Here is an 18,967-nt window from a genome sequence, read left to right as displayed (position 1 = left end):
TTTTTCTCAGTTGAACACCGTTTAAAAGCATGCTATAACGCAATGCAATATACACTTTTTAATTATAATCGTTCTATCATTATTCTCATTCTTATGTTTTCGAGATCGCACAATGCGTCACTTTAAATCTTTTATGAAAGAATTGCACCTAAGATTTCCTCTACTTTTACTGAAAGTGTGTTTTACAACACATTACCCGTTCACTTACCTTGACCTATCATAGATATACTAGACAAAACACTTTCGCACTGAGTTGATTTATTATAATATCTGAGAAGTGTAAAAATACATTTACGTATGTACATAAATGTATGCATTAATATGCAAATACAAGTTTAGTTTTCGGCTTGGACAAAGAAAAATTCATATTCATTTCGCTTCCTTGATGGCGTGTAGTCTTTCATCGAGCGAATAATGAGAAATACGACTATCTAGTATGAAACCTAAAAATGTGGAATGTCATACCATAAAAGTGTTGCGGAAAAAAATACAACAACAACACATATAATTACTCATGTAGAAATGACTGAGTGTGGAATGACATTTATCGCAGTGTCTAAAATGTTTCGAAGTATTTATGTGCTTATGTATGATAAATGATTGTACGTTTGTATGACCGCGGCAAACGTGTGGATGAAGCGTAAAATCGCAAATAGTTTAAGACACGCAAGGCATTACTTGAGGGACGCCGCTTTAGCTTCAATGGAAAGCCAGCAGAGAGCCTGCCATGCACGCTGACTAACATGCAATGCATGAAAGGAGTGCCACCACGACTTTTACCAACGGCAAACAAGCACAAGCAGCACACATATGCAAAATAATCAACACATACACACAGCTGACATGCGAAATAAAAATGTCAAGTACAATTGTTATGCACCAAAAACCACAAACCAGAAAAAAGAACAAAAGGCATGAGAAATTGTAGGCCAAAATCAGTTATAAACCTACTTACTCGTATTTGAATAAAGTAAATATCCACAAGAGCAGACGTCAAATAGTATGTGTGTGTGTGTGTACCTTAAGCGCCACAACCCACTCACCGGAGCATTATGGTCGCAATTGAAGCGATTACTAAACGCGCCTCTAAACAACTCCAAGTGACATAATTACGCGCACAAAACAAATTGCCAATTGTCATTTCCTTTGTTTTTACCAAATTTTTCAATGCATTTAAGCCAAAAAGAGCTTCATCGCTTGCCACATCGAGTTTATAAGCCTTAAACATTCTTGCCAAAAGTGTTGGCAAAAAGCACTACAAACACATACAAAGACACAAAAGATTAAAATAGAAATAATAAACTCAATGAGCTGCTTTTACATAAATCAACGCCAATAATTGCCATTTATTTTTTGTCAAATTAAATATCACAAAATGACCTCAAATTTGTGGCGATAAAAAGGAATTGGCAGAATTACAAGAAATGACTGAACGCCAACGAAAATGACAAGCGAAGTCGTAATGGGCGGACAAAAGCATATTCGCGAAGCACGCGAGACATTAGCAATATAAGGAAGGAGACGTCAACTCCGGCCAAACGGAAATTTGCGGCGCTACAGAGCGCACAATAGATTCCCAAGACGGGTATCATCGATGGCGTTGTACCCTTTATAGCAATATTCTAATCTTTGGTACCATTTTGCTCTTTTGCTTCAAAAACCGCCACATTCTCGGTGATTCCTTTGATGGCAAAGTATAATTCGAAACAAAGTTAATGCATTTTTTAGATCTTTTTCGTTACTTTGCTTGGAAAAATCGGTCGATTGTGAACCCTCTTTTATATTTCGTTCATAAACGATATGTTGAACATGTTCCTTTAATAATTTATCTACAAGGTGTTCCAAAGTAAACTGGACTTTTTGAATCTAGCGCCTCTGGTGGCGAAATCTATATGTTGACTCATGCGTTAGAATCTGCTATCTTTACCGATTGTCCAGTGAGAATTTCATGACATTTCATTGATTGAAAGTGAAGTTATTGTGGGCCAATCCAAATCCGTGATCACCGGAAATTCCTTTTTGTGCGTGAATTCATCAAAAATCAGCCGAAATCATCATTGAAATTCATGGAAATGGAATTGAGCATCTCCAAAATATCGATTAATCGCATTTTGGCCGAACATTTGGGCTTACGAAAGGTGTGTGCACGGTTTGTTCCGCACAAATTGACTGACGACCAAAAATTGCTCAGAATCCAACATTTGAAGGACATCATTGTGATCGATTATTTGACCAAAAATCACATTTTAACCATTAACCACTCCCCGTATTCACCTGATATGGCACCGTGCGAATTTTTCTTTTTGGGAAAAATGCGTTTGTCCCTGAAAGGAAAGCGTTATACAGATGTAGAGGCCATTCAAAAGGCTTGCACCGGCATACTGGCGGCCATACCGGCCAACGAGCTAAAACAAAAAGATGTATTGAAGCAGAAGGAGACTATTTTGAATAAAATAAATTGATTTTGCCGAAAAAAACATAGTCCTGTTTACTTTGGAACGCACCTTGTATATTATTTTTTAGTAATACAATATATGAAGTCTATTTGCAGCAAAACGTTTTTCGTATTCAACAAATTGTAATAAAAGGATTCTTAATCGCAAATAAAGTAATCTTGACGGGACAGTTGTCGATCAATTTCTAGAAAAAAGAGTCGAGATAACTATTTTATTGTTAAGCAAACAAAATATAGCTAACGGACTTCTTTGGACTCGAGAGATATATCTATTGTAACTTTACACTTATTTTGAGGTTGCTCAGTTTAAGACTTTCTCACACCATTTTGATCTCCTTTACTCGAAAAGAGGAAACTACAAATAGTGGCATAAATCAGAAGCATGTCTATAGTTAAAGTTTAATACAAAAAAATCCTCAAATATCTAAAAGTGTTCTTCCTTATACTTATCTTCAAATTATAAAAGATCATTAAAATGTTATAATATTATTAAAAACCTTAAATCACTTCCACTTTCTGACTTAGCTCGTTTCCAACAACAACATAAATACCATTGCTGCCAAACCACTGTCGCGTGTTCGCGGTTCGCCGAGTCTACTGTGGAACGCATTTAAATCGCTATTTTATTCTACTACTTCTATGTATGTATGTTACGTTATGCACTAGCATGTTTTTTATTATTGTTTATAGCCGAGTTGAGCCGTCGACAAGCGCGTTAATACACATTTGTTTTGTAAGTGGGGAAGCGTCGTAAATTATTTAATGGCGGAAATAAATTAAACAAAGCAATAAATTTTCGCAAAAAATTCAAAAAATGAAACAAGCAAACCATAATAAAAAACAAAGCACAACAACAAACAAAGATTTAGTATTTCACATACTTAGTTTTTTAAGCCTAGAAATTGCTGTAAAATTATTAAATTGGTTTTACTCTGAATTTTAGCTTCTTTAAGAAGTGATTTAAACTTAGACTACCAAATTGTTGGCTTATTGCAGATATATAGTCTATATTGCTATAAATAATTATATAGTAAAATGCAATCGATCTGTTGGCCAAAGGCCTTTTAAGGCAACTCTCTACGCTTATGAGAGTAATTATTGGTCTGTATTCCATTGCAACCAGTGTCAAGAATAATAGAAATAAAGATTTCTAAAATTTCTTTCGTCACTTATTTTGGCTAGCGTTTAAGCGGAAATATTTTACTTCCTGCTGTCATGGACGAAGCACAAGGTGAAAGTGGTTTATCTTTACAAATGAAAGCTGGACGATTTCGATTGAGTTGTTGAGTCGAAATTCTGTCTATATCGTTCTTGGCAGGAAATATCATAAAGAAGGTCACCCAAGAACTTGGCGCCCTTGATAATTCAACCGTCCAAGCGGTCTTCCGTGCCAGATACGCTCCTGCTGTGCATGAAAATATACCATTACTCTTTCTTGCTGCCACCTACACCCAAAGTCTTGTATGGGCGCTTATTACGCACCCAACCAATTTTTCAAAAACAAAAAAAAAAACAACAAAAAAGTGTAAACCGAAAGACAAAAACAAACTACTCGTACGATTTCGACAATATTTTCTACTCAAAAGTTACTTGTTTTCCATTTCCATATACTTTCTATTTTATTTGCAAAACGCTCTGTGTTGTGCGCCGCAAATACATAAACGTATCCTTGTAGCTTTTTCAGTAAGCACTTAAGCTTTGATAGCCTCATATATGACTTTCTCTGATTTTTTATTTTTGTTGTTTTTATGTTTTTGGCAGTTCGAAGTTTTGAAGCGCGCCCTCGCGCACGCAAAAACCCACAAACTTATGTAATAAATTTAGTTAAATTTTTGGCTCAGTATGCAAAATTTATACAGTTATTTTAGTTTTACCAGACGGTGGGGCGACGTCACTCTCCTCTTCGGCAATGGCAAACTTTTACTTTCGCTGATGTTTGTATGTGATTTGGGTTAGAATTCTGTTTTGCTGCGGTCACTTGGCTATTTACCTGCTCACACGGTTGCATTGGCCTGAACTGGACTTCATTTTCATTTGAGCGGAGTGGCGTTGGCCTGGTGAGCGGTTGTTGTGTTGGCGTTTTCGGGCTAATTTTACACGGACTGTGTATGCTTGCGGTTTTGATGGTTTATGTGGTTTTGTTGTTTTCGTTTTTGTTGTTCACTCATTTAGTTACTATTTTTGTTTGTTAACTACATGGTAATCATGTTGGCGTATACTACGTGTGTGTGTGCGTGTGTCTATATCTATATTTAGTACTTGGAATATTTCGTGTTTTGGAATTGCGGGCGACCGGAAACGCGGTTGTAAAAAGAATGCCAGCAATGGTAATGATACGGAAATGATAAGCGTCCGCAAGGTTTACTGCTTATTGCAATTTTACTTTGCAAACAGTTTTCGCAACAATTTTACGCATCCAGAAAACAAAACTATATTTTAAGCAGTATTTTTAGGCATTACGCATAATTTGCAAACTTTTCAAAATATACGAAAATTTATTTTTGCCTAAAAAAACGCTTCTAATGAAGGCCAATAATCTTTTGTAGTCGACTTACAAAGCATGGGACTTTCTTTTGTCCAAAAATTTCAAGACACGTTCCCCAAATAACCTAAGAATTTCAGCCAAATATCGATCAGTATTACGTGAGTATGAAAGCTTAACAAGCTGGCCGACAGGGGAATGCAAGAAAATTCTACGAACAAATTTCGCAACTAACAGAAGATTTCTAGACTGGAGCTTACTCTTGTAAAACTCCCAGAGGTGATCTAGTAATATAATTCCCACAGCCTACTAAATTTATGGAGGAACACTTCTAAAGCCTGTTGAATGGCAGTGAAAGCATAACGCCAGGATAAGGCGAATCCGATTCCCCATTCGTTGACGATGGAATAGGCGTTCCATTGCCCGACCATGAAGAAGTTCGAATAGCAATTACCCGCCTGAAGAACAACAAAGCGAGGGGCCGATGGATTGCAGGCCGGGCTATTCAAATACGGCGGCTTAAAACTGATACATCCGCTTCTTTGTAAAATATGGTCATAAAAAACATGCCTGACGATTGAAATTTAAGTGTGCTCTGTCCACAAAAAAGGAGATCCCACAATCTGCGTCAACTACCGTCGGTTAAGCCTCCTCAATTTCGCATATAAGGTTGCATTGAGCATGCTGTGTGAAAGATTAAAGCCCACCGTAAACAAACTGATTGGATCTTATCAATGTGGCTTTAGGCCTGGAAAATAAACAACTGACCAAATATTCATAATGCGCAAAATCTTGGAAAAAAAAGTGAAAAGAGGATCTGCACACACTTCCTCTTCGTCAATTTTAAAGTTGCTTTTGACAGCACGACAAGAAGCTGCCTTTATGCTACTACGTAAGTATCAGAAAGGACCTCTCCGAGCCGTTCGATACTAAACGAGGTTTCAGACAAAGCGAGTCCGTATCGTGCGACTTCTTCAATCTGCTGCTAGAGAAAATTATTCGAGCTACAGTGCTTAATCGAGCTGGTTCTTTTAGATTAAGAGTGTACAGCTGCTAGCGTACGCTGATGATATTGACATTATTGGCCTCAACACCCGTGCCGTTAGTTCTGTCTATATAAGTGAAGCAGGCGCCGTGCCTGGCCAGTGCATAGGTGACTGTCGGGCGCCAATGTGATTCGATTCAAAAAGACTTGAAATAATCTCACGGGAAGCTGGCTACCTGCTGGCTCTATATAAGCGAAGCAGACACTGTGCATGGCCAGTCCATAAGTGACTGTCGCGCGTCGATGTAATTCGATTTAAAAAGCGTGGGATGACCTGATAGGATGCTGGCCACTGCATAGGTGACTTTCGCTCGTCACTGACTAGATAAGGAAGCGAAGCAAATGGATCTGGTAGTGAACGAGAACAAGACGAAATATCTGCTGTCTTCAAACAAGCAGTCGTCGCATAGGTGACTTGGCTCCCACGTCACTGTTGACAGTCATAACTACGAATCATTTCGTCTATCTTGGAACCAGCATCAACAATAACAACAACGTCAGCCGCGAAATTTAACGCAGAATAACTCATGCCAACAGATGCTACTTCGGACCGAGTAAGTAACTGAGAAGTAAAGTCCTCTCTCAACAAAAAAAAAAAAAACTCTATAAGTCACTCATTATTTCCGTCCTGCTATATGGTGCAGGAGCATGGATGATAACAACATCTGATGAATCGGCCTTAGGAGTGTTCGAGAGAATGGTTTTGGGTCCATTTAATAGGGTCTCTGATGTTCCCTTATAGATGTTATAAACTTTATTTACATATATAAACATTTATATATGTGAGTATGGATACGAGTATATATACAATTTACATTTAGCTCCCCGACCGCCTGCAGTGCCAATTACATTTCAGAAAAATTCTTTACAATTCACTTACACTAAAATGAAACTGCACAAAAACCTCACCACCATTAACTGTATTTCCGCTTAATAGCAGCACGCCACGCATACCGTTAATCAATGCCAAGTTTCTCATACTGTCGGTCAGTCAGTCAGTCACTCAGACAGCCAGTTAAGTTATCGTGTGAAATCCGCAACTACTTAACTATTTTCGCTATTTATAACAGCACGTTGAGCAAGCCATTCAAAAGCACTGCTAAAGAGCTTGAAAAAAATACAAATAAAAATAAAAGCGCCTTTAATGCACTTCCACACATGCAAAGAAAGTTGTGAAAAGTTAAATGCAAAACAGAAAACAAGCGAACAACAATTCCTACACATTAGCATGCCTGTGTGGTTCTTGCACAATAAAAGCGATTCAAAGAGGGCAAGAAGGAAAACTTTTCTTTAAATGCATATTAGGGTGTGTTGCTATTGAAGAAAAATAATATTTAAAGTATATTTGTTTTAGTTAAATATATACAAAACTGCAAGCTAACTTCTTTTACCGGTTTTATGTATGTATGTAGTAATATGCAATCGGTATTTAATGTGACCACAGTGCATATGAGCAACTTTTGTAAATTTCCCTCATCCATAGTGCAATTTCAGTAGCGAAAATATCTGTAGTTTTTCGAACATAACATTATATAACATATGATCAATTGTAAATCCAAACATCTATGTATATACATATCTAGTATAAACGCCAAGTTTGTTTGGCTCTTAAATTTAATCACACATCAATTAGCGCTGTATTAATGTGAAGAGGAATCCAACAATCTAAATAAAACTGCCTTCACTTTAAAAGTTTACGCTGGAACAAATTATGGCAATAACGGCAGAAAAAAACGAACTTATACGACTTGTGGGAAACCGCTTTTGTTATAATTAAGAGCGAAAATTCGTATGAAGGTCGTTAAAATAGCAAGCAAATTTGTTGTGTAAACAACACAACAACACATTGAAAACTTAACTGAAACAACAACGCGAAACCAAATGAAAACATTAAAACTCAAGAATCATTGAAGTCAAAGACTGAATAGAAAATGTAAAACTAAAAGGCACAACATAAACCTAACAAAAGTTAGGCGGTGCTCGTAAAATGCGGAAAGGCCAAACGCAGATGTCTTTAATAGTGCCGCCATTAAAGTGTCAACGCCAAACGCAAGTGTGACATTTTCCCCCACAACAACAACAGCACGAGTATATACATTAAACCTGGTTAGCGTCATTATTGGAGGCAATTATAAGTTGTCAACACAATATCGACGTTCGACATATGTACTCACGTCTACGAGGATGGCTTGATAAGCATGTGCGTAAGTTAAATGCAATGCTGATTCTGTCAATTATCGTCTACTTATAAATGTTGAATTAAAAGTAGACTAAAAGTCCTTTTGTCTACTACGGTAAGAGTAGTCGAAAAAGTCTTTTCGTATTTTGTCAATAGATGTCGTTGCAGTCGTATATCTCCAGTGCTGTGTTGTGTCATATGTGTTGGAAAGGTGAGATTTTAAGCTTAATTTAATCAAACAAATTTGGGGAAATTGAAAAAATGTTCCAGCTGTTCAAAAACTAGTGAGAATAATGAAGAAATTCCCTATATTTTGAAATTGTTTTTTATAAAAAAGTGAAGAAGCCACGCAAGCCACCAATGAAATGTTTGAAATTTACCAAGACGATGGTGTATCAGTTCGTGTAGCACAACAATGGTTCGCTCGCTTCTGTTCTGGAAATTTCGAAATTTCGATTTACTCTGATAAAACTTTTACACTGATGGAATAATGTCTCCAGCGGAAAATAGCAAAAAGTGGTCGGCCAAATGGTACATATTAGTATAAATATAAAAAAAAACATGTTGAAATAAGAATAAAAATTCGAAAGGACTTTTTCGACTACCCAATATTAACTTCTACTTCTGGTCAAATTAGACAGAAAATATGAAGGAAGTAACAACAACAAGCTAAAAATTTGTGAAGGTGAGTACAACGTGACAAAAAATAACATATTAAAACTCCTCAATGTTCCAATATGTGAAAAAACTGGTCAAACGTCAAAAAAGCTTTTTTTGCAATTTTAAGCGAAACGTTAAGCCTTATCATAAAAATAAAAAACTGAACATCTTTAATTTTTTATAGAAATACTTCTTTCTACGAGCTATCATTTTTGAGTTAGCAGACGAGGTCTTCTACTGAGAGCATGCTTCTTTTTATAAAAATATTTTTTAAACCGTAATATCAAATACAATTTTTATAATTTTCTCTAGAATTTTCTGCTTACAATTTGTTGATTTTGTGTTATTCACAATCTATTCGTATGCGGTAATTACTCGAAATATACATTTTTGTTAGCTGGAGTGTTTGAAAAATATATATTTTTGTTATTTAAAGCAAAACAGCTGATTTTGACATTATGACTTAAAATAACAAATTGTTGTTCTTGGGCTATCGACACAAGCTTTTATAATTGAAACATGGACTCAGTATAAATCTTTCAATAGCGCCCAAATCAAATATATACAGACTAAATTCACTTCAGAGGCGCCGCTCCAATAATAACTCCATAGCTCCTTTGGTTTTCTCTGGTTCAAATCACAAACATATCAAACCACTCTCATACAATATGCTCACAATCACATCGCTTTAACTTGCGCCCAACAAGCCAATCAGCTAGTACATCCGCAAGTATATGATATATAAGAACATCAGCACCCAGCGCCAGTCCAGGGAGGGGTTGGTAACCCTCAGAAGCCCACTTTTAATTTTTATTTGCTTAACTAGCGCCTTTAATATATATACATATACACGTATAAATATATTTTTACACGTGTATTTGCATGTGAGCTTCGTTCGCCTGCTTGGTAAGCTGGACATGCACACCACACACATACACCCACACGTACACAAGCCGTTACTTTATTCACACACTGTCTTTTACTTCTACAATATATATACAAACACACATACATATCTCTACATACATACGTGTATTAAGCGCGAATATTTGTTTACTCAGTCAAACACTTAGCAAATATCGTAATAGCCGAGCGCAAATGAAGCGACGGGCTAAAATGAACAGTACAATTTTTATGTTAGTTATTTATGTGCGAATGGCTACGAATGCGAATAGTTAGTACGTACACTTAGGTGTGTATGTATGTGTGTGTTTGAGTGTAGCCATGTGTTTGGGTGTGAGTCAGCAACGCACATAACTTTTACAGCTTTTATGGACAGCTTATGGTTGGAGGCGCCAGTTTGAGTGCGGTTTGTTGTTGGTTAAAATCGTGGCAGGAGTTGGTCCTTCCTTAAGCGTAAATTTGCATTTTTTATTTGTTTTGCGCTGCTGTTTATTTGTTCTTTCATGTAACATCGATTTTTCATGCTTTTTTTAATTTTTTTTTTTTACTTTGCTGTTTGTGTTGTTATTATTGTGGTTGTTGTTGGTGATATTGTTGTTCATTGTTTAAAACGTGTCCAACTAAGCACAGCGTGTCGGTTACGAATGGCAGTCGGTCAATGCCATTGTAGTTGGGAAGAGACCGTTAATGAATGAGACTTGCGTGGGACTATAGTGTCCATTCGTTGCTTTCGCTCAAATGCCAGTTATAAAAATAAACGATTTTTGTCATTCGCGTTAGATAAAAATAGTTATGCGGAAGTTATTGATATCGAACTTCAGCGAACGCACGTGTTTCAGTGGACATTTACATGTTTTATAGTTTTATAAATATGTACATTTATGTATATAAAATATATTGCATAGATAATTTTCAAAAGTGTATGTCGTATATCAATTTAAACTATATATGAACGTATGTATATAAAAAAATGCATTTTATTTCTTCAAACTGTAAAGTTAGGTTAAGTTTGTTTAAACATTGCTGATAGTTGCTTTTGCTTCAAATACATATATTAAAAGCAGAAAACACGTGACCCTTGGTTGCACAGAAACCATAATACCTTTCGCAAATAAAAAATACTTCCACATAAGAACTAGATTTTGATCGCTCAATCTATGCGGCAGCTATACCCTGCGATCTGCACATTTTGTTTGAAGATTGTAAGGCTGTCTTACACAATAATCCATACCCAATTTCGTGGAGATAATTTGCCAAATATAAAATTTTTCATGCAAGTAATCGATTTTGATCGATCAGTTTGTAAGGCAGCTATATGCTATAGTTATCGTTTACCGTTGTCTTAGACAATAATCTTGTCTTCTGAAGATATCCTGTCAAATAAAAAGTTTTGCATACAAGAACTAGATTTTGAGAGTTTGGGTTGTATGGCAGCTCTATGCTATAATGGTCAAATATTGGCGGTTCCGACACATGAGCAACTTCTAGATAAGAAAAGAACGTTTGTAAAATTTGAGATCGATATCTCAAAAACTGACGGATATTCCTTAATCCAGATAGCTCGTCACGCTGATCACATAAATATATACTTAATAGCGTGCCATAAATGGTATGGTATAAATAGAGAAAATAAGCCAAGACTGAATTGAATGTATATGTAATATTTTCTCGCCTTTATGTCGTGATGTCTGAAATTGGGAACCCCGTAAAACTAATACGGCTGTGTAAGTTAACGTTGAGCAATACCAAAGGCTCCGCTCAGGATTGGAAAGGACCCCTCCGATCCGCTCGATACCAAACGAGGTTTCAGACAAGCCCACTTCCTTTTGTGCGACTTCTTCAACCTACCCCTGGAGAAAATAATTTGAGCTGCAGCACTAAATAGAGAAGGTACAATCTTCTATAAGAGTCAACAGCTGCTAGCGTACGCCGATGCTATTGGTATCATTGGCCTCAACAACCCTGCCGTCAGTTGTGCTCTCTCCAGAATGGACAAAGAAGCGAAGCAAGTGGGTCTGATGGTAAACGAGGGCAAGACGAAATATCTCCTGTCATGAAACAAACAGTCTCACACGTCACTATTGACGGTCATAACTTCAAAGTCGTAAATAATTTTGTCCATCTTGGAACCAGTATTAACAACAACAAGAACGTCAGCCTCGAAATCCAACGCAGAATAACTCTTGCAATTGAGAAGTCAAGTCGTTTCTCGACGAACAAAGACCAAACTGTATAAATCACTCATTATTTCCGTCCTGCGATATGGTGCAGAGGCGTAGACGATGACGACAACTGATGAGTCGATGTTATGAGTTTTCGAGAGAAAGGTTCTGCGAAAGATTTATGGTCTTTTGAGCATTGGCCACGGCAAATACCGCATCAATGGAACGATGAGCTGTATGAGATATACGACGCCATTGACATAAGTATGTAGTTCAGCAAATTAAAAGACAGTGGCTATGCTGGCTAAGTCATGTCGTTCGAATGAATGAAAACACTCCAGCTCTGAAAATATTCGACGCAGCACCCGCCGAGGGAAGCAGAGGAAGAGGAAGACATCCACTCCGTTGGAAAGACCAGGTGGAGAAAGACCGGGCTCTGCCCATATGGCGCCACATTGCAAAACGAAGAAACGACTGGCGTGCACATGTTGTTTACTCACATTTTTTCCTAGCAAATAACTTTAAAAACTATCATTCATTAATTAAAGGAACGAAATTCAGAGTTGACCCATAACTACAGTGTAAGACTGTGCGGTAGAAAGTATTTACATTGTATTGAGCTGAAACAGAGAATCGCAGCACAACTCATATTCCCCCAAAATTAAACAGAGATCAGAAATAATGTAGAAATTTACCAACTTTAACTAAATATGGACGATCCACCAGAAACCGGTTTGATTAACTTCACAAGCAAATCTTATAAAATGTTATAAGTTTCTATGGTAGTCTAATGCATTTAACTAGAACTTGGCGCTCCTCCTCGCCCAATGTGACCTCCTCAAAGGTATACAATTATAGTTTCAGTTTGCCTGAGTCACCACCAACTGACTAAAGGTGTTTATTGTATATTTGCTAAAATGAAATTAACGATAATTTCGCCTAAATACCTGTCTAAAATTCACCGACAGTATTCCAACATCTTATTAATCCTTTCAATAATATCACATTTCCACATTCCAAACTATTCAGCTTCCTCATATCGCATTATAGGCAATGTGTAGTAATCTTAGCGCGGCAAAATTAGGTCACAAGCTATTTGCATTTCAATGTAATTAGTCAATATTCGTATTCCACTCTATTCATATGTACTTAAGTACATATAACATATACTGCACCATTGAGAATTCGAAGCGTATTTGTGAGGCCTGAGAAATTCTCAAATTCCCAAATGCATCTGTCACAAAAATTTAAGCATACACACACAAGCATACATTGTTTCACAGTTGAGTACACATTAATTTGATCTCTTTTGCTTGTTTTTTGCTGTTAAGCCTGTCATTCAAACCTCCAACTGTTTCTGCTTTTAATTATTTCGCAACTAAAAATAACCGTTACGTCAAGTTCTTGATTGAAGTAAAATATACCATTGCACAAATAATTGAATGCACGAATATAGGTGCTAAGGGCGCTTAACCAGTGACCATTGGTTGGTGATAACCCAGTATTCGAAGCTTTCTTTTGCTTAAAAACAACAAAAAAGGTATTCATTTTATTGAATGAACGTTTCGCAAGAGTCAGGACAAACATTTGATGCAAGTCGAAAATGCAGAATTCGTTAGAGCACAGGTACGCGATTAAATTCTGTGTGAAACTCGGTAAATCTGCGAAAGAGACTTTTGATATGATCAAGCAGGCTTACCCAGATGTTGCTTTAGCAAGAAGTGGTGTGTTGCGGTGGCACTAGGCCCAAGTGAAAACGATGCTCATTGTCTTTTTTGAATTTGTTCCTCTTAGACAAACCGTCAACGCTAAGTTTTACGTGGAAGTCCCCCAGGAGACTCAAACGAAGGGTCAATCGGGTCCGACAAGACATCGCAGCCGATTGGAAGTTGCACCGCGACAACGCCCCGAATCACACCGCCTTTCTTGTGAACAGCTACCTAACCAAGGTCGGCATCCCAACGCTTCCGCAGCCGCCCTACAGCCCAGATGTGGCCCTCCGGACTTTTTTGTTTCCTTGCCTCAAAAGGCCGAAGGCAAACATTTTGAACGAAAGAGGGGATCCAAGCAGCACGCACCAAGGTTATTCCGGAGAATGCCTTCCGTGACGCCTTCAATGCTTGGAAATCGTGCTGACAGTGCTGCATCGACGCAGAAGGACCCTATTTTAAAAGTTTTTAAAGAATTGTAACGATTGGTTCTATAATTTTTTTTTAAATCGACTCAGTTCTATTACTTTCGGGACAAACCCTGTCACCCGAAAATCTTTATATTCGAAACTTCTATATGGGGGCTCAGGGAAATATTGACCGATTCAACCAATTTTTGATATACAGATACACTATTTTCAAAAAAATATTCTCTCTGAATTTCAATAGTATATCCCATACATGGGATCCACATTCTCTAACTAAGGGCGTGAACAAATTTGGCTGAATTTGGACAATTTTTGTTCACAAGGAGACATACTCTTAAAGCATTATTCGAGCATATTTTTATCCCGTTATTTTAATTGCTATTTGAATTTTGTACTGAAAAGTGAAAGAATCAAATAAAATTTAAAATTTTGCTGCATGGGAGGCAGGTGTGGTTTTAGTCCGATTTTGCCTATTTACATACTATGACAAAGGAATGTGAGAAGAATGCCACGAGCTAAATTTAATCCAAATCGGTCGGATGGATTATAGAGAGCGAATTCGGTTATTAGGTGATTTAGAAGATATGTACATTACACCAAATAGAAGGCGGGATCACGCCCGCCTTTCCAAAAAGGCCAAATTACAGTCTTAAATCTTAATTTAGTGCTTAGTTATGGCTTTATACGTTTTCGATGAATGGAGTTTTGTGGACGGACAACAGTCACCCGGTTTTCAACTCCCTCTCTCTTTATCCTGATCATTTATATTACTGTGCCCAAAAATAACATTTGAATTTAAACTGCGCGCGTCGAAGGATTTGGAGAATTATTTTTTTTTTTAGGTTGGTAGTACTGTCAGTCACATTTATGTCAAAATATTCATTAGTGTTTGAGATACGTGTCGTTTTGTGAGCTGCTAAAAGTGAGTTTTTCGTTTTTTGCGATGTCGAAATTTGTTGAGCAAAGAATTTGCATTAAATTTTGTTTACGGAATCAATTTTCTGCTGCGGATACGTTGAGGATGGTGCAGAAAGCCTTTGGTGATGAGGCTATGTTAAAAAGAATGTTTACAAGTGGTATAGTGAGTTCCAAGCCGGCCGTAAACGTGTCGAAGACGAAGAGCGTCCAGGGCGACCATCAACTTCAACCGACGAAGCTCACGTTCAACAAATCATAGATATGTGATGGTGTTGAAAAACCGTCGATTAACAATTAGAGGCCTTGCTGATGAAGTTGGCATATCGAAGGACTCAGCCAATACCATTTTTAAGGATGTGTTGGGCCTCAAGCCCAACAAATCTCGACTGGTACCGAAAACATTGAATTTTTTGGACAAAAAGGCGTCGCGTTGAAGTGTGTGAAACGATGCTTTCCGGCTACCAGGGTGTCATGAAATGCATTATAACTGGCGATGAGACTTGGATCTATGCTTACGACCCCGAAACAACCGATCAATCGAGCGAATATCGTGCCAAAAGAGAGCCGAGACCAAAAAAATCGCGCCAAAGTCGCTCAAAAATCAAGGTCATGTTGACTTTTTCTTCGATTATCGTGGTGTTGTGCATTATGAATTCCTTTCAACCGGTCAAACAGTCAACAAGGAATATTATTTGAACGTTATGCATCGTTTGCGTAACGCTATCCGCCTAAAAAGGCCGGAATTGTGGAAAGACAATTTTTGGTTTTTACACCACGATTATGCAGCATCCCATACTGCCCTCGTAATTCGTGATCATTTCGCCAAAAACTCAACCCATATCGTTCCGCAGCCACCGTATTCATCTGATCTGGCGCCATGCGACTTCTGGCTGTTCACCAAGCTCATAAGATTGCTCCGGGGACACCGTTTTTATACGATAGAGGAGATTCAAGCCGCAGCGAAGACGGAACTGAAAGCCATCCCGGAAAGTGACTACAACCAGTGTTTCGAAGATTGGAAAATACGTTGGCATAAGTGCAGTGCATTGGGAGTGGATTACTTTAAAGGGGATGAAATTGATTTGGAAGAATAAATAAAGAATTTTCAAAATAAATACAATGTATTTATATACTTATTTTTTGCGCACAGTAGTATATATAGATTAGTCTATATCTATTACTTTTAGATAATGTATAGAACCGTCAGGTGAACGGAAATATTATACTCTGTAGCAACATGTTACAAGAGTGTAAAAATGTGAAGGACATTTACAATAAATTACAGCCATTTTCTTATGAGTAAACGCATACTTACACGTACATGTATACTCGTATATAATTATTTTGTATATATATTCTCATTTAATTTTACAGAAAATATCCAGCTGGCACACTCACATGTCATTCTACTCAGATTTCATGACAACTTGAGCAAAAACTAAAGGAACAGTGACAGGTTCAATGGCAATCTAAGAACAATGTGGTTAAAAGTTGTATTGCAATCATATGAATTCGTTATAATCGCTTATGCCATGTAAACAGGTGGCTTTTTCAGGAAATGGCAAAGAACTTATTCTCAGCAAGGATATGGTCAACGGCGGACGGAATCATATTTATATCTTGATCACAAATGAGTATACGTAGTACAAGACATTATTAACAGTCCCGAGCAAAATTAACTAATGGTAGGCTATTTGAGGAAGACTTCATGGAAAATTGTAATGAGATGGAACGGAGAATAAAGAATATCCTTCTGTTATGAGAAATTATAAGAAGAAAGTTTCTACACTGTAAGAGAAGTCTTAGAGCAAGCAAATATTTGCAAAATTCGATATGAATCCATGGACTTCCAAAAAATGAATGGCGCCATGAAATATGGTTAAATACGCGCCTGTACACCTCAACAAACTAAAAATAACACCTCCCTTTTGTCGAATAACTTTCAGATACGCTTGATAATAAGGAGAGAAAGAAGCGAAGCTAGGGATCTGACAATGATATAAGAGCAAAAAACTGGAATATTTTTTCATTAAGAGCAGGAAACCCATGTACCTCGAGCAAAAAACTGTATTTTTTTTTAAATAGTTTTTTGATAATAAAATAAAAAAATTTATCCAAAGATTTTATTATTTCAAAAATATTTTACAAAGATTTCATGAAATTTCCAAAGGAAAATACTCAAAACTCGGTCATTACGACGACATTTCCGGCAGTCCCTTGAAAAAAATGTGCCTCCACGTAGAAAGCCGAACTCATCAAAAATAAAAAAGAAAAAATACAATTGCATTTCCAAGGCCTGTGCAAAATTTCATTAATATAGATTGAGGAGGTCTTAGGAAATCTTGACAACCGGCTTTGAAAACACAGTTTTGAGAAAAACTTTTTAAGTGACTATAGTTGGCCTCGAGCGCCCAACTCTTCAATGCTATATCTCCAAAAATATTACTCGGATCAACTTAAGAATTTAGGACAATTTAAATAATATTTTTTGAAGCCATGAAACACTCCATGTACCTCTTAAATAAACCTCTCGCTTTAAACTTTTTATTATAAAGATCCGAGCAACAATTACGGCAAATTCTGGAATGAGGAAGCAATATTCGTAATGTTAATTTCAAGGTGATAATTCCAACTTTAAAATTTAACATTGAAAAGACAATGAGTTCAATGAGGTGCTTAATTCTGTGAAGCTTTTTAAACTCACTAACTTAAATAAAAAGTAATCCTTAAAAAAAAATTACAAATATTTTCTAATAATTAAAAACTCAGGACCATACACGGTAGATCAAATATGATCTTAACTGATCCCAAACTGAACCAAATATTTCCTATATTTCTTTTTCTAGGTTCCTGTGAAGTTCAATCTCCCTATGTCAATTCTTCTTCTTCTTCTTCCTCATTGGCGTAGACACCGCTTACGCGATTACAGCCGAGTCAACAACAGCGCGCCAATCGTTTCTTCTCTTCGCTACGTGGCGCCAATTGGATATTCCAAGCGAGGCCAGGTCCTTCTCCACTTGGTCCTTCCACCGGAGTGGAGGTCTTCCTCTTCCTCTGCTTCCCGCGGCGGGTACTGCGTCGAATACTTTAAGAGCTGGAGTGTTTTCATCCATCCGGGCAACATGACCTAGCCAGCGTAGCCGCTGTCTTTTAATTCGCTGAACTATGTCGATGTCGTCGTATATCTCGTACAGCTCATCGTTCCATCGGATGCGGTATTCGCCGTGGCCAACGCGCAAAGGACCATAAATCTTCCGCAGAACTTTTCTCTCGAAAACTCGCAACGTCGACTCATCGGTTGTTGTCATCGTCCAAGCCTCTGCACCATATAGCAGGACGGGAATTATGAGCGACTTATAGAGTTTGATTTTTGTTCGTCGAGAGAGGACTTTACTTTTCAATTGCCTACTCAGTCCGAAGTAGCACCTGTTGGCAAGAGTAATCCTGCGTTGGATTTCTAGGCTGACATTGTTGGTGGTGTTAATGCTGGTTCCTAAATAGACGAAATTATCTACAACTTCAAAGTTATGACTGTCAACAGTGACGTGAGTGCCAAGTCGCGAGTGCGACGACTGTTTGTTTGATGACAGGAGATATTTCGTCTTGCCCTCGTTCACTGCCAGACCCATTTGCGTTGCTTCCTTGTTCAGTCTGGAGAAAGCAGAACTAACGGCGCGGGTGTTGAGACCGATGATATCAATATCATCGGCATACGCCAGCAGCTGTACACTCTTATAAAAGATTGTACCTGCTCGATTCAGTTCTGCAGCTCTAATAATTTTCTCCAGCAGCAGATTGAAAAAGTCGCACGATAGGGAGTCGCCTTGTCTGAAACCTCGTTTGGTATCGAACGGCTCGGAGAGGTCCTTCCCGATCCTGACTGAATAATTCTCGTACGGTCGACGAATCAGTTGCGTGGTCGATGCGTCGATCGTTGAGAATATGAAAAAAATCGGGAAAACAGAATTAGTGAATAAAACCACAAAGTTTGTGTTTCATATAGCATTAAAATGTTTTCAATTTTAT

At 37.5% G+C, this 18,967-nt stretch overlaps 1 protein-coding gene across 4 annotated transcripts in view; it reads right to left on the bottom strand.

Moving 5' to 3' along the window:
• Nucleotides 1–18,967, bottom strand: part of LOC105230909 (Kv channel-interacting protein 1) — a 38,928-nt gene that overhangs the window by 8,863 nt on the left and 11,098 nt on the right. Inside the window, exon 1 of one of the 4 annotated variants that reach the window (XM_049446924.1) lies at nucleotides 6,863–6,953. The exons of the other annotated variants lie outside the window; for them this stretch is intronic. The gene's annotated coding sequence lies outside the window, so the exon portion shown is untranslated. Of the gene's footprint in view, nucleotides 1–6,862; nucleotides 6,954–18,967 lie in introns of those variants that run through there. 4 annotated transcript variants of the gene reach the window in all.

This window comes from Bactrocera dorsalis, chromosome 2 (genome assembly GCF_023373825.1).
Source record: "Bactrocera dorsalis isolate Fly_Bdor chromosome 2, ASM2337382v1, whole genome shotgun sequence".
Classification (NCBI taxonomy): domain Eukaryota; kingdom Metazoa; phylum Arthropoda; class Insecta; order Diptera; family Tephritidae; genus Bactrocera; species Bactrocera dorsalis.
The sequence above is the reverse complement of the archived record's forward strand: the minus strand, read 5'-3'. Positions and strand labels throughout refer to the sequence as shown.